Source organism: Harpia harpyja, chromosome 15 (genome assembly GCF_026419915.1).
Source record: "Harpia harpyja isolate bHarHar1 chromosome 15, bHarHar1 primary haplotype, whole genome shotgun sequence".
Lineage (NCBI taxonomy): Eukaryota > Metazoa > Chordata > Aves > Accipitriformes > Accipitridae > Harpia > Harpia harpyja.
Genome location: NC_068954.1, coordinates 2,337,867 through 2,360,128, shown reverse-complemented (window position 1 = coordinate 2,360,128; position 22,262 = coordinate 2,337,867). Strand labels below are relative to the sequence as shown.

At 44.1% G+C, this 22,262-nt stretch overlaps 1 protein-coding gene across 13 annotated transcripts in view; it reads right to left on the bottom strand.

Moving 5' to 3' along the window:
• The window catches only part of EXTL3 (exostosin like glycosyltransferase 3), a 160,074-nt gene that overhangs the window by 100,479 nt on the left and 37,333 nt on the right, over nt 1-22,262 (bottom strand). For 11 of the 13 annotated variants that reach the window (XR_008238513.1, XR_008238514.1, XR_008238512.1 and 8 more), the window contains one exon: nt 11,811-11,885. The exons of the other annotated variants lie outside the window; for them this stretch is intronic. The gene's annotated coding sequence lies outside the window, so the exon portion shown is untranslated. The remainder of the gene's footprint in view (nt 1-11,810; nt 11,886-22,262) is intronic. 13 annotated transcript variants of the gene reach the window in all.

Sequence of the window (22,262 nt, the reverse complement as noted above, 5' to 3'; positions counted from 1 at the left end):
TACGCTTCTGCCTGTGTAGGCAAGGGGCAGGGGCCAGGCCTTGTTATTTCATTCTTTACAATAAAAGACAGAGGACATTTTTGGCCTTCCCACACAAATCCATAGCTGTATGACTGCCAACTCTTTATCGCTTCCCATTTCACTTTGTTTGTTTGTTTGTTTCTTCCAAACTTTGCCCAAGGTTACGTTCAGCAAAGGCTTCTCCCTCAAAATACAGCATTAAAAGTACTATCACATTAACAACTGGATATTGCATTAAAATCCTTCTTGAAAGTACATGCTTTTCAGAAGAAAGCCCCAACCGAGCAAGAGAGCAGCAAATCTTCGCCCCACATCCCTCTGCAGGTGAAACATTTTGCAGAGGCCACCTTGCAGGCTGCCATCATGACTTTCTACACATCACCAACCCCCTGCCTGTGCTCACCTGCTCCTGCCCTCAAGGGAGGGAAACACCATGCGCACACACACCTAGCACACAAAGCAAGCATTACTCAGTAGCCTTGAACCTTCATAGTGAGTATAAACAAGCATGGGACAGCTCAGGACCTCCTACATCAAGTACAGCCTGCTGCAGTCACCAACTCAAAGACCTCTCTGAAAAGCATCAAAACATTTTCGAAAGAGCCAACTGGCTGTTGAACTCAGTCCCCTTTTTTCCACCCAAACTACTGTTTTAAAGCTACATATCTCATGACTAAAAGCCTTCTTCTAACTCTCAGTTGCTGCTTATTTGTGGCGTTATAATATCATTTTCCGTCGGGGGATCGACACTGCCCTTTAAGTTAAAGGATTATTTTTTTTTTCCCTGTATGGTATCATCTGTATTACATATTTATAGAGAGAGATAGTAACCCTCCTGCTGCCCTTCAGCATCCCAAGCACGCCCCTGTTATCACCCTGCAGCTGCTCAGGTATGCCTTTTGAGGACAAGGCCCCTTTTGAGCTCCCGTGTCCAGCAAATGTTCTACACTTCAGAGAAGCAGTAGTTTCTTATGTGGCACGCTCTTGCAGATCATCCTTCACTGAGTCTAATGACTCTGGAAAGATCCCTGGGGAGGGAGCACTTTTCTGCCAACAAGCTCCATTAAGTATCCAACAACATCCAGCAAGAAACAGCAAAACTTATTTTTTTAATTACTTTTTCAAGTTGGTCATAACACACAGAACATCACAGAGCATATGCCATATAAATGATCTGCCCATAATTCTCTGCACTTATTTTGGTGGCTGTAAACAAATGCAGCTATTTCCAGGAGAAGTAACTTAACTCAAGATAACAAAGTAATATGAAAGCACTGCTTTTACAATGGTTGTCCCACACATCACTTATCACAGGGGAGAAAGCAGAACAACTGCAAATACCTTTCAAATACTGACATGCGCTACTGGCACAAGAGACTTCACTTAGGACGTGGTTCCGCACTGTCGCTCAGCTGATGTAATGGCCTGTTGCTGTTGAAAAGAGAGATCTCTTCCCCAGCTTCCAAGCCTGGATCTACAGTGAGCTGATTCAGGGACTTAAGCTGGAAGGAAACTATCTGTACTGAGAAGGAAGGAATCAGATACGTGTCAGCACAAGAAGATCAGTGGGAGCACAACGCTGGGAGCAAAACCTTTCCTTGCAGCACCAGCTTGACATTATATTAGTTCAGCTACGATGCACAACCACACTCTAAATTTAGATAGCTTCATAACTATAAAGCTGTATCTCACACCCATTATTCCTCTCCCAACGCAAGAATGAGCCATTCTATTATAAATGCTTTTATATCACCGCAGCGCTCTCCACCCTACAGGAGCACACATCAATTGAGGATAAAGTGGTTCAACTTTTGAATGTAGACAAAAACTGAGACAAAGCTAACGGTGGTGAAGGACAGGTTGCCCAGGGAGGGAAATGATCATAGGTTTAGGAGGAAAGAGGAAAAAACCTACAGACAATTTACCTGTGCTTGGGTCACCACTCATTAATGCTCTGAAGAGAATCACTTCACATGTTATAAATTATGCTGCTCTTGGCTTACTCCCTTATTATCTACCTCAGACAGTATCCAGTACCCTTTCACACACACAATCTAATGGGAACACTTTGAATAAAATGAAAAGAAGGGAAAAAAAACTCAGGACCTTCATTTGAGCAAGAAAAACCGTTAGGAGACCCAGCAATGGCACCAGGTTTCACAACTCACTTCTAAGTTGCTCTGCATTTCCACCTTCTCCAGAAAAGGGAGAACCTCTCTGAAAACAATCTCCAGGCTGTGTGGGCAGAAGACAACTGTTTTCTCCTGTTGATATTGCTATCTAATCCCTGATGATTTGGGATTTCCAACAGACTTTTTAAAAGCTTTCCCATTCAGGCTGCGCTCCATTTTAAGAAGTTTCTGGAGAGAGTGAACTGTGTTCAAGGCAGACATAAAAAACTTTCAATTTTGGCTATTAGGGAAAGCTCAATGTTCAATAGCAAGTAGCCAATTTCTGTCCCAATTTTTTTTTTTCTTTCTAATCATGGCTTGAAAAAAGCATAGCTATAACATACATTTTACTTTAAGATTTTTTTTTACTGTATTGAAATAAAATCCAACATCAGACAGTAATACACCAGTGGTATCTCCTATCAGGGCTGGCAAGGATGAGATCACTCTTCCCACATACCTTCTAATCTTCTGCTAGTATCACTGATAAAATAAACTAATAATAATTATTGAAACATGCTTTAGTCTAAAGGTTAAAGGTTGAAAGAATCCACAAGTTGCTGAGAGAAAACAAAACCCAACTCTGACCAGAAGGCTAAAACATCCAACTTCAGCCAAATATTTTGTCAATTCTCCCGCCCTTCCTGCTAAGGATCTGGAACTATGACCTGTACAATTACAGTCCTGCAGACAGCAGCAAACTGAAACTTCATTTCACTCTTACAATAAGATCTCAGAGGCAAAAGCACATAGAAACAAACACACATTACTAGTGAATGCAAGAGTATCAGTATAAATTAGCTCCCTAGAGACCTAATGAAGGCTTGCTTTCCTCCTCAAAGGCATCAGCTCTGTGATGCCTCACGGTGAGCACTCTAGACAGAATTAAAAGGACACAAAATCTGTCCACAGGGAAAGGCAGCAGCTGGATCAGCAGGATGAAGCAGAGGATCCAGGCAGCCCCACATAGAAGGCGGGAGGGGAAAGGGAAGAAGTGCATCCTCCTTTCCTTAAGGGCAGTTTCAGTGCAGCAATACATTCACCTTCCACCACTCCCAACTTAAATCTCTCTTCTGAAAGTGCTTTCATAGGAACTGCTTTATAAGACCTGCAATATAACCCATAAGATCTATACTGTCCAGAGCAGCAGCTGCCACCAGACTCTTGTACAGAGGATTGAGGCACTGTGAAATGCCTCTGAAGTCGTTCCAGATCCAGACCAACTTAGCACCAGCTTTCAAAATCTTCCCACTCTCTTTTCAACAGTGTAAATACTAATATGCAAAACAATAATCTGACTCTTCATAGATTACTAACAGAGATTCAAGTCTCCGGATAAGTTTTTCTGCAGTGTTGTCTAACACAGGTCCAGGCTAAAGCCTGCTCATAGAGGCAGAAGGGAAACCTGTTCTGCCCAGGAGTCTTCCTGGCAAGGTAAGCTGCACCCCTTGCTCACCACTCTGGACCAAGATCTCCTCTTCTAAAATTTTAAGCATCTTTTTCACAGTGAGATGCCCATGACTTCCACATTAGCCTTTCTGCTGCCTGCAGGAGGTACAAATCCTGGCTTGCTTTTAGCTCATAGGTCACTTTGGAGGTGGTAACAGAAGAAAGGTCTGCAAGAAATAAGTATCCCCCAGGCACCAGCATCTCCAGCTAAACACCCAGAGAACAGCAGGTCTGAGACCCACTGAGTACAGGAAGCACATAACAAAAACATTTCCAGAAGTGGAAAAGTTAATAACCTTGTTATTATTTTTTGAAAAATAACAACATTGATTCCCACTCTTCCTTTGATTTGCAACAGGAGGAGGAAGGAGTGTGAAGGAGGGAGAAACAAGTTGTTTAAACAACAGCTGTTACATCAATACCGGCATAATGGAGTCACAAGCATCCTGTTCTTGCCAGAGCAGTCACTGTTTAAGTAAGAGCTCTGCCTTTTGAAGAGGACTTTATAACCTCAAACACGAACATTCAGCTATATTTTCTTCCTAATCAGAAGTCAATTATCCTGCTGAGTGATGATAGAACATTTCCACAAAGTAAATCCTTTTCATATCAGGGCCTTCTGTGATCAAGTTGCACTGGAAACTTCCTCACACAAAAGCAAGGAGGATTTCACTTGTGCTTCCCACAATTGTTCCCAGGGGCCTCTCTCCAAACTACCACGTGAACCTTTGGTGTAGAAAAAACTTCATCTGACAATGTGAGCTAATGCACTTTTATCCAAACTGAAATTTCACTAGTCAATCTTTTATCAAGTCTGAGGCTATGTAGAAAGTATTTATGTTCAGCCGCCTATAGATTTTACTCACAGAAGCAAATTAGTGCTACTGGCAAACATTGTTCCCTATTTCCCAGTCATGCAAACCTCCTGGAGAGTCCCTTTAACACTTTTTTAACCACTTTGAAATAGCTTTATTATAGTAAATCACTACTGCGACATTTTCATATCACAAGCAAGTTTTCATTTGTTCTCAGGCTTTGTACCTTGGAGTATTCTTGTCTCCCACACCATTCCCTTCCTAGGTGCCAAAGTTCATATATACTGAAATTACTCAGTACCTGCTTTTTGGATAAATGAATGATACTTCACTCACAAGAAATCGAGGGAAGCCAGAAGTTCTTAAATCAAACCGATACCTGGCCAGTCCCCAGGGTTACTGACCCCATTCTTACAACAAAATCTTTTAACGAGCACAAATGGTCAAGGCCTCTGCTTTACAATTATCCAGAAGCTGACGTTTCCCGCGACACGGAGCCCTCATACCCCTGGCTGGCACAGACACGCTCCTCAGGAGCGGAAGCGCCTCCTGAACCATCGCACATCACTGCTACAGTACCTGGGGTGCTCAGTGGAAGAAACCAGAGCAGAGGAGAGCAAAGGAACCATCAGGCCAGATTCAATGAGGCTTGTCTGACTACAAGGAGGTATCCATTGCAGGCTCAACTCCTGGGCCCCCATCCAGCTTCCAAGCTGATCTATCATCCACATGCAACGTCCTTTTGGCAAATATGGATGTAATTTGAATTCGGACTTACTTACCTGGCCAGGACAGAGGTTAGAGCCAAGGTATTCTTTGTCTTGCAGAGAAGATCCCATGTCATCCCACAGTGCTCCAGGCTGGCATAATCCAGCTCTATTTCCACCCCATTCTGTAAATAGCTGTAGGAAACTGCCCCAGCAGGCCACCTGGCCTCTAGGGTACATGGCTTCTCATCAGCCACTGTGATATCTAGAGCAGAGAGCACATGTTCAGTGACAGGTCCCCACAAACCATGCTTGTGGATAAGTATGAAGAAAAGACTGGCAGAAAATGGTCCCTCACAGCACACACATGAAAAGCTTGATGATCCTCTACCTCAACATAAAAATTGCAGCTACAAGTTCAGTAACTCTCTGCCTATTTATCTCTGCTGCTTCGAAAGTGTCAGTAAGTGTTTATCCCTACTTCAAAAGGAAGTCTTACATGATATTTCTGAACAGGAATGGTCAGATTCTCCCCCCTCCTTTTTGGATGGGGGCACAAGACAGAGGAGCAGAAAGAAATCGGTCTAGACCCTTGTCCCTGTAGCAGAGACAGCATAAAAAATATAGCTAGGGAATCTGCTTAGATACCCTCCCAGGAGCAGTTCAGGAGTGAACCCAAGAAACAGCCTGGAGAAGAGCAGCAGGGGAGCTAGAGCCACAGTCCAACAGGGGATAGCTGAGGTTTGTTATTTAAAAAAATAGCAACACCAAGAGAATAAGTGAGATGGAGAGTTGTAGACCTGCATTAACACATTGTGGAGGATCCTGCATGCAACCTGATGGTTTTAGCCTCACTTGAGCTCTCTTCCTCTAACCCACCACGTGATTCAAGAAGAACTGTAAGCAGAAAAGAAATAAACACACAAACAGTGACTTATTCTACCTAAATATGAACCAGTTCCTGGAGGGAAAGGGAAGAGAACAGAACCCGAACTGATATTCAGGCTTAGCAAGCAGGAGCACTTCAGCACATACTGCCGGCTTTGTAATTCTGCCACAAAGGCAGCCTGTTACAGCTCTACCATTACAGCATTGTCCCACGCAGCCTCAAGTCTCAATTTCAATGGCTATATTAAATTAAAAAGTCCCCTGGGTGATGGCGCTCGTTGGCGTCTTGGAGCTCCCCATTTATAGCATACCACTTCCCTAGCATTGCTGGATCACAGCAGGGATCCCAGCAAGGTCTCCAAACCCTCCCTTGCTCCAAGCTAACACATGAGGTTTCCCCTACACGGAGTCTCTCCATCACGACAGATTTTCCTGGGCAGATCAAAAGTCCAACACATAACTCACCATTTTACAAGCCCTTTCTACACTGGCTATATTATTCAGTCAATGTACTAAAAAAAATAAAATAGATGCAGTGTTCCAGTACTGTCCAGGAAGAGGTGATCCCTCTTTCAGAGGGATCGATGTCTGGCACATTTACACCCTCTAAGGACTGCCCAGCCAAAAATAACACTGAAAGCAACAAGAAAAACAGCAATTTGGCTGTTCTTATCCCAACCAGATTAAAAATTACTCTCAATTTACTATCTTACTAAACTACCTCTGAAATTGTTACAGTAGGCTGTCTGTGGGCTGGCAAGCTAGCTGCATGCAACTTCGCCTAAGCACATGTAAAAAGAAGAATGAGAAAGAACCATAAATATATATATATATGAAGAAGGCACGGAAAGAATGAAAAAGCCTCCTGCCAACAGTCCTTCACTTTGACAAGCAGGGGCTACAACACCCTGGGTAGTGATAGACCCCAGATCAACCTATGGTTTCTGCATGTATTTTTCTCCCTCTCTCCTCCTCCTTGTGCCATATGTGTCCCCTGTACAGGGAGGACTCCGCAGCTTGGATTCAGGACTGTATGGCTGTGTGAAGCAGCTCAGTGTGCCCAGGGTGGCACATCTTGGCAGGCCAGGTGAGGCTTTAGGGAGCTGGTGTTTTACTACCAGTGTCTGCACAACTCTTTGCAATGAAATGATCGTACATTTGTTGACATACTTTCCTGGACACAGCAGAAATACCTGCTGCTTCAGGAAAACTGCTATGAGGACTTCATCTGCACACACCTGTAGGTCTAATTTACAGTACTGTGATACCACAGACTGGTACAGAAGCATTGCAGGGCTTTTGGCATGGTACTGGTATGGCAGAAATGGTCACCATACCCTAATGGTGATCAACACGGGCCCCTTGAAACAAGGGGTTGGCTGAGGCAGACAGAACCCAGGTCCTTTGGCTTCTTTGAACAGAACAAAAGCCACCAGCGAAGCACAGACAGGCCCGAATCACCGTGTGGGTTCTTTGATTTTAAAAGCAGGAAGGAAGCACTGGGGAAGGTGGCAGAGAGGAAGGAGGAAAAAAAGCCCAGGCACAAGGATAGCCACGAAGCTGGGACGCATGGGGGAGGATACCGCAGGACTCAGAAGACAAGCCTCAACACAGGGAAAAACTGCTCTGGATGATCCATGGAGCTCTGACTCAGTGCTGAGGAAAACACCTAACTGTTCCTTAGCTGAATTGAGACCCAGGTTTCCCAGGCTGCCCACAGGGCAGAACTTTAACCACCCTTGTGGGAGGGGTGATTCACCTTAGGGCAGCACAAAAGCCATGGATATGTGTCAGGGCAGATAAACAAAACCACAGATATGTCACAGCCCCAGGCATGTCAGTCTGCAGACCATCACTGCAGACCTGTGACTACAACCCTGGATGTTAAGATTTTAATCACGTATTCCCGTTCTACTTTTTGGAAGCCACAGCATTAATAAAATACCACTTAAGCAAAGCACAGGGGATGGAGGGGCATGCCTTTCCCTTGCAGAACCAGTACCTGTTTGATGACACTGATTTATATTTATCTAAATAAGACTAATTCTCTCTTTTGATATAATTTCCCCTCTTAACCAACGGAGAGAGGGAGAAGGTTTAACATCCAGAGTGTTCCTTGTCCCCATTTAGAAGATGCAGTACACACCAGCAGCCATTTAGTTTCACAAAATTGCTGCAGGATACAAAGATACATCTCATATCCTGGTTGACAGCTTTAGCACAAAGCCACACAATGTCTGCCAGGGCTCCTTGGTAAATACTATATTGTTCTAGTGACTCAGTGCACTGGAATGCATCAGGTTTATTCATAGCTTTTCTGATAGAGTCTTTAGATTAGACACATAAACTTTTTAGAAAAAAAATAAGTCTATGGCTTATTATTATGTGGGGCATACAAAATTCCTAGTTTCTTTACCAGGCTTATAAATACAGAGAACTGAAGCAAAAGGACAGGCCCTCAGAAACCTAATGGTTCCTTCAAGCTTCTAATAAGTAGGACTGTAAGAACATTCGAGAGGAGGAAAAAAACCAGACGTGAACCATGACCAAAAGTTACCATCAATACAAAAGAGGACAGAAGAGTAGTGAAGATGGTCAAAGACATGGAGCACCTTCTGTAAGGACAGTCGAATTAATTAGGACATTTTAGTCTGGAAAAGAGACCTCTGACAGGGGACATGGTAGGGATCTACAGAACCCAAGCCAGCATGGAACTGGCAAACACGCCAACAACAATTCCCTAAACAGGAGCTTATTACAGTAAACTTGTTGGCAGCAGGTTCAGTTACCAGAAGGAGGTGGTTCATCACACAAAGTTATAGTTAAACTTTGAAATGTGTGGGACAGAGACCAAAAGCACATGTGGGTTCAAATAAGAGCTAAATAAATTGATGCTAGATGAAGGCCATTTCTACCGTCCACTGCTGAAGACAGGACAGACCTCTGGCCTCCCACAGCTCAAGTGTTTGTTTGCCATGTTCTGAGTTTTTAATGAAGCAGGCAAGAATCTATAGCAGCTTCTGAGAAGAACAGCAGTAAGAAGCAGGAATTCATGTCCCTCACTGCCCAGCACGCCTCAGGAGGACTGTAGGCAGGAGGTACAGGCAGCACAAATCCTCCTTGCGATACCGAAGTTACTGCTCTCGCTTAGCCTTCTTAATTGCAGTTGTGAGCCAAGACCACACAAGCATGTACACAGCTAAGCCCGGTGCCTGCACAGGAAGCATCAGACCTACGCTCACATTCATACAGATGATGCCACATCCTCATAGGAAGGGACCCGCAATAAAACCTCCCACAATACTTAGCTTTGCCATCAAGCCAGGAAGTCTCAGGTGATGCTTGAAGATGAGTCTCCTGAAAATATTTTTATATTCCAGGCACAGCCCAGTTATTTAGATATTTAGTGCCACCGAAACAGTCTTGCATAAGAATGACTTGTTAAGGACTCCCTTGAAACAGGTTATTTTCCCATTCTGTTCCATGGCAATCATAAACAGACTGTGTTTCTAGCATCTCTTCTGTTCCAGCTCTCTGCCAAGAACAGCCCTTCACTCAGCTATCTCCTACTGACCTAAACTCATACACGCAGTCTTCTTGCTTTAATCACAGTCTTCTGCCCTACAAAAGGACTCCAAACCTGAAATCCTTGTCTCCTCTATTCATTCGTCCAGCCGTCAGGTCCACAAATGCATAACAGCTTCTGAAGGTCAATACTGAGCCTGCTACACACGACACCAGCCATAATAAATGTTCTGCAGGCCAAATTATGCCCTTGGGGAAGCCTATGCAGCCCTGTGGCCTTCAGCGGATTGCACAGCTGTCAGGCTGCAACTTACTATGTTCTACTTAAGATATGCAAGGAGAAAGAGAACTCAATGGTATTGACTTATTTTAGCTACTGAAGTCAGCAGATCTGACTCTAAACACATATTGGGATTAGATCTGTCGATTAAGACCATGGCACGATGGCACCGTTGGTCAATAACAGCATTATTTGTTCTTCACATGACCTCTCTGCTACTTCCAGTTTTATTATTCACCATCGCGTTTGTTACAGTAGTCAAACCAGTCAGTACCAGCTGAGAAGAGAGTCCCCACTGTGTTTGGCACATAACAAAAGTAGGGTAAAAAGACTGCTCTGAATCCAGAAGTATAACAAGCTAAATCAATGCTGTAGTAGGTAGGAATAGAACATCTGAACCAAGGACATCCTGCATGCCATGCTATACTGGTGTCATGATTTAACTCCAGCTGGCAACTAAGCACCACACAGCCGCTCCCATGGCAGGACGGGGAGGAGAACTGGAAGTGCAAAAGCGAGAAAACTCATAGTTTGAGATAAAGACAGTTTAACAGGTAAAGCAAAAGCCATGTGTGCAAGCAAAGCAAAACAAGGAATTAATCCACCACTTCGCATCAGCAGGCAGGTGTTCAGCCATCTCCAGGAAAGCAGGGCTCCATCACATGTAATGGTTACTTGCGAAGAAAAATGCCATCACTCCAGATGTCCCCCCCTTCCTTCTTTCCCCAGCTTTATATGCTGAGCATGACATCATATGGTCTGGAATATCCCTTGGGTCAGCTGGGGTCAGCTGTCCCGGCTGTGTCCCCTCTCAACTTCTTGTGCAACCCCAGCCTTCTCGCTGGTGGGGTGGGGTGAGAAGCAGAAAAGCCCTTGGCTCTGTGTAAGCACTGCTCAGCAGTAACAAAAACATCCCGGCATTATCAACACTGTTTTCAGCACAAATCCAAAACATAGCCCCATACTAGCTACTACAAAGAAAATTAACTCTATCCCAGCCAAAACTAGCACAGACTGTTACAATAAACTTAATTGTGCAGTGGTCTCAGTCAGTCCATGCAGTTCCCACACTCACCTGCTGTGTCTGCACCTGCATTTTACACCCAGAAGTAGAGTGTTTCCTGGCTTGCAGACACCTACAGTAGGGCAGTTAACTATTTCAGTCTGGCTATGCCACTGCACCAGATGGGCCAAGATGTTCCAATTAACCAGTACTTACTAGCAAGTCCCTCACAGTAGCAAGTTTAAAAATATTTGTAGACACCTCATAAAGCACGGGCTCGCTATTACAGCCCATTAGCATGCATGCAAGATATTTTAATGTGTAAAAATTCCCCATGAAATAACGATTTTCTCCTCTACTTTCAGAAAAAAACTGCCGTCCTTACCATGAACTAGGCGACACTTTCCAGTTCTTTTCTTACCCTTTCCAGCCCACAAGTCAAGCCAAGCCTCATTTGCCTGATTTCACAGCATGCCTTTATGAGTAACCCCTAAATGTGCCGTGGCAGGTCCCTCATCCACCCTCCTCGCTGAGTTCAACACCTCCAACAAGGCTGGAATAAAGGAGGTGAACCTTTGCTCTCCTGACCCTAGAGTCTCCTCTGCTGTGCAGCACAAGAAGCTGCACATGACACATTGCTAAATTATGTGGCAACACCTTTAGTGTTGATTTCCTACAGCCTTGAGCAGGTACAAGACATAACTGCATCAGTTCTCCGCTCTGCTGAAATGTGCACACTCCTGGAAGTGGGATACGAATAAAATTTACCACTTCAGATAAAAGGAGCTGGAGCACACTTCTCCCAAAACACAAGTTACGCCAAGGAAGCTTGTATTTCTAGGACAACATTGTCCAAGCATGCAGACTTAACGCTGCTCCCCAGTGAAGTCAATATTAAGCCAGTGTTAGGCACTACTGAAAATCTTATTCTTGAAATATTAAGGTACTTACTGTACAAGGTGATCAACTGGAAAACTGGAATCTGTCTCTCTCCTGTACCCAACTCTCTACTCATCTGTCTGGAGCCTGTTAGAGAGGGAAAAAATTGTAAACATACACAAAGTGAGAAAAAAAAAAATTTAAACAATTTAAAAAAAAAAAAGTCAAGAAGTAGGCCAGCTAAGCAATGCAAAAACAAGACACAGCCACACACATCCCCAATACTGAGGTCAAGAACTGGAAGAGTTTGCAAAGCTCACAGCATGGTCTCTCAAGCAAATGCTGTGATGTTTGAAAACAACTATGGCACCAGCTGTCTCTGGACGTTCTCAAGAAGGACAGACCTGATCCAACCCAAGAGTAAAGCAAGATATTTATATAAGAGAGTAGGAGCAATAGCTACACAAAACCAGTTAACTACAGAGATAGTGACACATGCTGATCACCAATGCACCATTACACCTGTGGTCAAGAACATTACACAGGGAAACAGGTTTTTCCTCACTGGCCACAAAAACTACTTTATCAAGACACAGTCCTGAAGGGTTAGATGGGGTGTGATCTAGCATGCACCAGAGATGTTCCTTTAATAGATTTGTTGTTTCAACACCCTTTATCCCCTTAATAAGGAACCACTGAACTTCTGCTTAAACCCATTTTGATTAAGCAAAAGATTACCCATAGAATTGTGGTGGGATGCGGACAAAAGAAAAATCCATTGCTAAACATACATGTTGGTATACATCACACACAGACCAATTATGCTTCAGGGAGACATTAAATCCCCGTTCAATTACTAGAGACACCTCTTAAGATGAGCATTAAATAATTCCCTACGATGTAGCAAGACAACTGGCTACTTCAGTAAATTGGAATAGAAATAACTCCATATCTCCCTACCAACAAAATCCCAATCAAAACTTGCCCTTAGAACAACAAGGTCAGTAAGGAGGGATGGGAGGCAGGAATGTTACTACTGCAGTGCTATTGTATGCTTATATTAAAGACTCCTCATCAGAAAATTAAATGAAATGGATGCCTTTCATGTTTATCAATAACAGAGCTAATGGTTTTTATGTAAATGCCATTACTTTCAGCCAGATCTGCAAGAGACTCGAGCCATATAGCCCCATCTCCCCTTGCAAGCGGCTCCCCTTCAGGCAGCCAATCTAAATGCAAATTATAATCAAACGGCAAAACTAAGAGTTTTCTGGATGATACTGAAAACATAAAACTAGGGACAAAGTATACACATTTGAGAACGACCCTCCTCTTCTGGAAAGACCTGCTGATCTCACATTGCTTTTTCATCCTGAACGTATATAAAAATTAAAGTATAACTTGGTTCTCATTTACAGTCATATTATTTACCCATACAGCAAAAGAGTACCATCTTCTATCATTCTATTGCCCTTGGTGTTAAAACAAGGAGGGGAACATTTTTCTACCAAGCTACAGCGAGAGGATATCTCTCAGAGATGTTTCACCCACAACAGGAACATCCCAGCAGCAAGGATATTAAAACACAGCAATAATAAAGCTCCAGTTGGACTTGGCAGAACAAACAGCACTTCCACATTTTCAGAGGGAAACTCCTCCTTGGAGTAGAGTTAAGTCGGACAAAGAAGGTGTTATCACAGGATGGTTATTAGGAGGCAGAGATATAAAACTGCTGTCAGCACAAGGAGAACCATTCTTGCAGCATAAAAGCTTTTTTGAGGAACACTTAAATCCTGACCCCTACCTGGAACATATATCAAGTCAGATGCTTTGTCGGCACTGATTAAAACAAGGTACTAATGGCAAATCTCAAAATAACTTAATACTAGAAACTGCACTGTTTAGTAAGTAGAATGCACAGAGGAGAAACTAATGATTAAAACAAAGGCCAAAAATCTGACAACCTGACTGTGGCACAAGTTTGCAAGTGAGTCTCGGAGGGGACTTGCTCTAACTACCACAAGCAGCTAAACACCAAAACTACCATTCCCAAGAGGGGCACATGTCCTCAGAGGGATCCAGCTAATTAACAATATAGCTATATACATGCTCGTTACACGGGTGAAGAGCTTAGCACTTTGTATGTTTTGAAAGTGCATACTACAGGAATATTCATAGAACAGAACCTCGCTAATTAACATTAATAACCGAGAGACCACTTCTGCAAATGGCTGGATTTTGTGAATTAGCCAGCGAGAGAACATGTAAAGCTGGGAAGCCAGAGAGACAACGCAGCCCAGCAGGCGCCTGGCTCACTTCTTTGGACATCTATAATTAAATAATTTATCATTGTGCCTCAATGTCTATGAGTGAATATGCAGCCAGTAAATAAAGCACCTCTTATTATGCAAGGCCTTGCTAAATCTGATTAGTAGGGTTTGACTGCCCATCGAAAGAGGTCATTAAATTAAAAAAGACAACCCTGACTACCTTCTCTCAGAAACTTTTCACATGGGCCGGCATTTCAGAGAACTCATCGACTTCTTTTTCAGCTGTTCTGACATACTTCATGGTTGATCAATTACTCACAGATCTATTGTTTTATACACCAAAACCCTGGCTTTCAATCCTTGGATCACAACTTGGAATTGCTAAGGTTCCCTTCTCCTCCTTCTCTTCCTCTGCAAGCCTGGTGAAGCAAGTCTTGGTGCATAGCCACATGGTGGGTCTTCTCTAGCAAAAGGAGACTGGGGCCCCAACTTGGAGCTTGTCACCACACCGACCACACACAGGATCAACCTGTGAGCGGTGAAAAGAGGAAGAAGCCCTTCCAAAACAAGCGCATCTTTTCCTTTCCCCAATTCGGACATTTCAGCAATGCAGTTCACAGTACAAGCCCACAAACAGATGTCCTGGCAAAAGCGGCGAGCAGCCGCGCTGGGACGCAAACGAGCGTTCAGGCATGGCAACTCAGGGAGATGACTCTGCCGCTTCAGAAAACATGTTGTGCAACCGCACAGCGGTGTGTCGGTGACGGTGCCACTCAGCCACCCGGGATTTCACACCCAGCTACCATGTGCAAGCGTAATCTGATTTAGCAGTCGTATTCTGACTTCAGCTGTCAAACCACAACCACGGTACATTTGCTGCAGCAGCGTGTGCAGCAGTGTGCTTGCAAACCAGAGCTGTTCCTGTAGCAAAGTTATTTCCTCCCAGAACTGAAGGTTCAAAATCTGACACGGCGTATCTGTACATCAGCGTCCAGCCATGCCGCACACCCCCCAGCCACCACTCACACACTGCTGCACACAACCTCGACCACTGGCTTAACCAAGAAGTTAGGTGCCAGCAATATAAAGAAATTTTCCTTTGGGTGGCAGAAACTTCCAACAATCACTTGAATTTTGCAACTTTGCAAAGGGAAGGAACAAAACTGGAAATATTTCCCCTTGCAAACTGCTTCCTAATGGCTCCTGTTCTTAGCTGTAGCTGTACAATTCAAGACCATGCTAAACTTACTCAGCACTGTATTTTTTTATGTTTTATTTTTCCCCAAAACACTACCATCACACGCACTCACACACAGCCTGTGGCTTCCCCTGCTAAAGCTCAGGGTTTTCCTTTTGCAAGAGTTCAGGTTTATGCACGCCAAAATGGTCTGTTCAGCAGTCTTTTCTTACTGCCTTTTGTGAGAGGCTTCACGCTATGATGAATGTGTAGAAATGCAAAGCAGAAGTCCGTACAAAAAGAAGCTAGTGTGTGAGGTGGTTTTGTCTTAAAAAGAAGAGAGGCAGGAATGACTTATCGCCTCATTAAAGAGCTCCAGTCTGCATTTTTATTAGATATACTTAGACACCAATGGTTAAAAAGAAAAAAGAAAGAAAAAAAAAAAGAGAAAGCAGCTATATTCTTAACATATGGCCCTGGATCAGTCACATGGATATAAACGAAAATAGGCACAGCAGATTCTCCAAACTAAGGCATGGAAATCATTTTAATGGTGCACATGACCTAGAAAATTTCAAGTAATACCAATCCACACAAAGGTGTGACAGGATTTAGCTACTGCAGGGCTGTGTCTTGTCCCCATTATCTTGCATTGCACACGCCTGTGCATATCACAGATACCACAGAAGACAGTAAAAGGAAGCATAGCTCCTGCTTGCTCCTAATGAACACGCACACACACTCACAAATCCTTTCTATTCTTCTTCTGAAGGAAAAGAAACTGCTCTCTGCTGCCTGTAGGCAAAAGGTCCAACTAACGCTGAACTTCGCAGCATGCCATGTCTAAGGCATCTCAGCGCTTGCTTGGAAACACACCAACACTAGGCTTTTCACCACTCTCTCGCGCTAGGGTCTCACCACACCTTGCAGATAAGGTGGTTCTCCAATGTTCATATTTGTCTGTTTTCCAACTTCATTACACAGAGTTTGAAGAGTCTGCAAGCTGTCCAATGCAGTAAAAGGGCAAGTCATGCTGTATTCATTTTCCAGTGGAGAAATTGAGGCACGGAAGAGGCATATTCTGCCTAAATTCATTTCTTATCTCAGTGGTAAAACTGAGCTGACGGCTCAGCCATCAGCCTCTTCCCTACCAAGGGTCTTCCACAGCATTGCTGTAGCCCAGCGTCATCCCAGGCTGCTCCCTCCTTGTGCTGTGGCCTCTATCCTGCAAGAAACACGCAGCTCCGAGAGAAAACTTACTTCAAAATCAAGAGTCAGTGTATATAATTCTGGCCTGCACAAAGCACAAATTACTAATATAAATGATATCTCCCTAGCTTAATGGCAATGATAAATTATGGCCAATCATATACGTAGACATTTGCACTGAACAAAACAAGAAGGCACACCCAGAGCAAGCATGCCTTGCAACCACTAAACACAGATTTCTGTGCTGTACGTGGGCAGCAACTGCTGTCCAGAATATTTTAACAGCAGAAACTGCACTGCTTGCTGTAGAAGGAAAAAAAACACAACACACCACAACACAAAAAAACCTGAATACATTCCTCCTCATAGTCAAAGCCAGAACATAAGAAACAAGCAATATAATTATTTCCACACCAGAAGGAAAATAAACCCAAGAACACACATACAGAAAGAAAGAAGCCTCCAAAACTGCATTTGCAAAATAGTTCAGGGACTTCTGTGCAGGGCTACGACCTCACAGCAGAAGTCGGGACAAACAAAAACTACAGATAAGCCAACTTCAGGGCTGATGCACGCTGCAGAGCCCATAGCAACCCCCCCTCTACCCCCCTTCCCCACCCCAGCGCTGGCTGGTTCAAAAAAACCCAAAACTCCCCTGCCCAGCACCCCAACAGCAGTGAGGCTAGCTAGCTGTGATATGTGCTGGCTCCATTTCAAGTGCTGGCTCCATTCCCCCTCCTCCCCCCAGTGACCCCTGTCATAGCCTGCAGCAGTTTCTGCACTGAGGCAGCACCCCAAATCCAGCGCTGAGCCTGCAGTAGCAGGTGCCCTAAATACTGCACATCCTTCAGTGCATGACCGAGTTTCAGTTTCCCTAAAGTTACTCTTTCTGGAGCGGCCTCCCTTACAAACAGAAAGGCAAACACTTTCCTCCCTTTTGCATCAAGCACAAAACACATCAACCCCATCAGTGAATGCTAATCCATACCCACCTGCCCAGAGATATTCATCCACAAGAGGATCATCGCCTCCATCCCAAGAGGATACATTCAGCGTGTCTGTCCCAGTACCAGCCCAGGTTCTCCAGCTAGGATAGTGCTGGGCCCAGAATCCTTGAAGGTTGCAGGCAAACAAACCTTCAGCAGGAACAGAACCGGGCTCTCACCCCACTGTGCTTCCTCCAGATAGCAGAAGCACGGCAGCTCGGACACACTCTTCACGGACAAGTAAAAGCACTTTAAGAATAATTTTTTCCCTCCCTTCACTTTGTTTTAAACGGCTGAAGAATTTCCTCTGTGAATGCTCCCAATTGTGGCTCATGCTGAGTTATTTTTAAAAGCACAGAACCAGATTTTCAAGACACTGAATGAGGAAATGCAAAGCTTTTATTAAGCAATAATAGCCCAGACAATAGTCACAATTTCCCAAGGGTCTGAACACCGCAGCTGACAATAAGCTTTATTCCTCCACAAAACCCCCTTCATGGGCTCAGAGGGCTTGCTTTGTATGATCTAGGCTCAAGTTAAGAGAGTTAAAACAAAAAGCTCTGTGGTCGTTTTCAGTGTGATTTCCTCCACCAATGCACATCTGACCAGAGATACAAAAATCACTGGGAAAAGACCCTTTATGCTATCTCGTTCCTCCCTTTGTGAATGCAGTTAAGTCCTGCTTCAAGCTTGCTACCAGGATATCACCCCACCTAGCTGGACCTTTGCTTTGTGGTTGGATCACAGCTGACAAACTGGCCAATCTTTCCAGGGTCAGGAGAGTGAAACAAAGCCCTTCAACTTTCTTTATTGATATTTGAACCATCACACAATGACTCTCACTAAAATGGCCAGAAACATGCTTCAAACCTCAAACCCGCTACCACGTGGTATAATCAGATCCAGCAACCACATCGGCTCTTCCTGCTTCCGAGAAGGAGGAAGTTGCAACTATGAGGAGCTTGTACAGTCTCCAAAACTACCCAGCACCCAAGGTTTGGCCTTGCATAAGCCACTTCTCATTCAATAAGGTGTCACAGTTGGCCACAACCAATTACCATTACGCCTAAACTAGCTGGTCTGGCTCTCTCCACAGCTAGCAAAAGAAGCAGGCACTTCTGGGGCACATAAAACTTGATTGGTTCAAGATGTCTACTTTGGACAAGATGAACTGTGCTACAGAAATGGTTCTTTTTCTCTGCCGACTATAAAGCAGACCTCAGAAAACGAAAAAAGAAACAACTTTGTAGACAACTATATCAGTACACAAGAGTCCCAACCTAAATGTCTTCCACTTGAATGCTGCCCTCACCTTAACTAGCAGAGAAGCTAACACAAATTCATTAGTTCTTCAAACCAAACCCAGAGTATTTCTACCCTCCCATCATCTCTCTTCTTCCTTGTCCCAGCAAAAGCACAGTGCGGCTGCCCAGCAGACTGAGGTTACAACTAACCTCGCAAACAAGAAGAAAGCTTAGATTCAATCCGATCACTTCCCAAACTGGTCTACCACACAGCCAGGAGAGAGAGACCACAGGACCTCTTTTTTCCAGCTTACCACAACTTCAAGGGGTTGTGAAAATATGTCCTAATCTTCTGCATATCTGTCAGTCATTTTATAACCAAGAGAGCGTATGTGCCCAAAAGGAGAAAATACTTCAACACCCTTCACAAATACCTGCAATGCTCCTGGCTGCTGGTGCACCCTCACCAAAACAGCCACCACGAGCTGCAGATGTGAGATACATGTACCTGCTGCAGCTCTTTCCCCCTTCCACTGCTCATAGAGGTACACACCCTGGAAAAAGGTTTCAAGTTTGTCCACAACTTCCTAAGGGAGAGAAGGAAAAGGTGTTTAGAGGATTTAATTCAAAATATGCTTCCTCCCCTTCCCTTTTTCAACCCTGCCTATAAAATCAGACATAGGGCAACAGCCTCTATCATCCCTTGTCTTTTTTACTGTAAACTTCAAGGACTCCTAACCCAATGAATCCCTTAACTTGGCTTAAAATGCTGCTGAAAAATTATTAATAATCTGCTTGTCTGTAAAACAGCTGTCCATGTTGTATGTGCAAGCAAGTGCATACTCTGTCCAGAAAAGTATGCAGAAGTTCAGGATATATTCAGAAAATGGATGTACTCAGAAATTGAGGATGCCGAACACACCCAGATACTGCCATTCAGAGAATTCACAGAGGCACTTTTTGTGCAGCAACATCTGTAAATCAAAGCATATTATTTTCCACCCTCATAATCAAGAGATTTGCTAGATTATCTAGAGATCTGTCTGATCATGACAGACAAAGCTGTTGAACCTCATGCAGCTGCCTGAAACGCACACTCAGGCAAAGAGCTTACTTGTGACACCGAACAATAAACGCGTCCCCTTCAATGCTCACTTCCAATTAGCAAAACTCTCGGTGAGATGAGGAAAGAGCCCGTCACAGCAAGAGGAGTGGCTACAGGTGACAAATGTGCGTGCCAGCAGCCACTGCTTGGCAGACGAACCACAGTCCCCGTCTAACAAAGTGAGGATCAGAGGCAGACTGCAGTCAGCTCTTCATCTGCAGTCAATGAGAAGCCAGAGAGACTGGAATATCATTAGGAGGACAGACAGCAGAACTTAAAAAGGCAGCCTTGACAGCGAGCGTAGCTTCAATTAACAAGCTGTATTTGCAAGGCTGGACTCCAAAATGCTCCTCAGCATCCAATCATCTAACTGTTGCTTAAAGACATAGCATTATAAGAAGGAATTGGGTATCAGTTGGCTGAACAACTAATCCCAGCCAGATGCTAAAACTACCAGCAAATAGGTCAGTCATATATCCTACACCATTCAGGGCCCTCCAACAGGGAACAGTCACGCACCACCACTCATGCACCTGTGAAAATGGTTTGAGAGGTTCCTTGCAGTCCTGAATCCATTTGCCAAATGATACTTCATATTGTGGTTCAAGGAAAGGCAAATCACAGCCCACCTCATTGCTGAAAAGCCTTTTCTTTGCTATCTTTCCAAATCATGTTACGCAACAAGTAATTCATTCCTACACATGTAGGAGCAAAAATGCCCTTCAGCATTAATAACAATTCTAGATTACTATAATCTTAACAGAAATAAGATCATGGAGATTTTTATACAACTCTGCAAATTACTTAAATCAAGCAAAAAAGTACAAGGTTAAATTAAGACTCCTTTCCCACTCTACCCTTCATGCCTGCCTGTGAGAGTACACACAGCAAAATTAAATACAGCTGTTAACTTTCAGATGCAGTATAACAGCTATTTATTTGGTCAACAGCCAGCTGAATATGAGCCAGCAGTGTGCCCAGGTGGCCAGGAAGGCCAACAACATCCTGGTTTGTATCAGAAATCATGCGGCCAGCAGGACCAGGGAAGGGATCATCCCCCTGCACTGGTGAGGCCGCACCTTGAGTACTGTATTCAGTTTTGGACCCCTCAATACAAGAAAGACATTGAGGTGCTGGAGAGTGTCCAAAGAAGGACAACTAAGCCGGTGAAGGATCTAGAGCACAAGTCTTATTAGGAGTGGCTGAGGGAACTGGGAGTGTTCAGTCTGGAGAAAAGGAGGCTGAGGGGACACCTTATCGCTCCCTACAACTACCTGAAAGGAGGATGTAGCAAGGTGGGGGTTGTCTCTTCTCCCAAGTAATGAGTGATAGGACAAGAGGAAATGGCCTCAAGTTGCGGCAGGGGAGGTTTAGATTGGATATTAGGAAAAATTTCTTCACCGAAAAGGTTGTTCAAGCACTGGAACAGGCTGCCCAGGGAAGCGGTGGAGTCACCATCCCTGGGGGCATTTAAAAGATGTGTAGATGTGGTGCTCAGGGACATGGTTTAGTGGTGGACTTGGCAGTGCTAGGTTAACAGTTGGACCTGATGATCTCAAAGGTCTTTTCCAACCTAAGCAATTCTGTGATTCTACAATTCTATGGAAGATCCAAGCACATACCTCAAGAAGCATGTGCCAAGGGTTAGTTATTCCAGGTACTTCAAGAGATACTGCTCTCAGAAGAGAGTGGTGACAGATACCATCTTTGGAAAGATTCAGGACCGTATCATACTGAGCCTCCACTGCCGTCAATGACCTTTACAGTAATACGATAAATATTTTAGCATATAATGAATTTGCCGCATTACATTTGCTCTCCAGGCTACTGAAGATCAGCTAGGAACTGATCAGTTGCAGGCATAAAGCGCCCACGAAGCTGAAAGCTACAATGGAGATCTTACTGCCTGCATCAAAACTGCAGCAAAAAGCTGGGGGAGCGTCAAGAGAAAAAAAGGTGTCTTAAAAAAAAAAAAAAAACAACTCATGAGCTCACCATTTACATAAGCTTCCACCAGATTCACAGTACCAGCAGAGAGATCCCTGCAGTCACTCAAGCAGGACTGGTCCTGAAGCTGCACCTTTATTGTTTTGAATCTCACAATTCACTCATGCCAGCAACAAACCTCTCAAAGATAACCTCAAAAACCCACAAGCTTCCCAGGAGTTCAAAGGACAGGCTGCACAGTAACTCTGAAACACAAGGGAAGTTGCATGTTTTAGCTCCAGTTTTGCCATCAGTTCATTCGGATGACTCGTGTGACTTCAGACACCTCTTTGCATCTCCATTTCTTTGCTTGGAGGCATCAGTGCTTTGTCATTTTGCAGTAGTATCTCAAAAACACATGGAGTTGTCCATATCTCCTCAACGCAAGGAAAGGAGATGCCACGGTCTCTTTCTAGATACCCATCTCCACAGAGGGTAAAGCATCCACAGAACACATGAAGCCAGCAGATGCCAGCACCGTGTCTGCTGATCTATGCCGAAACCTCAGCCAGCCAGATTGTCTCATTTTTTTGGATCTCATTTTCAA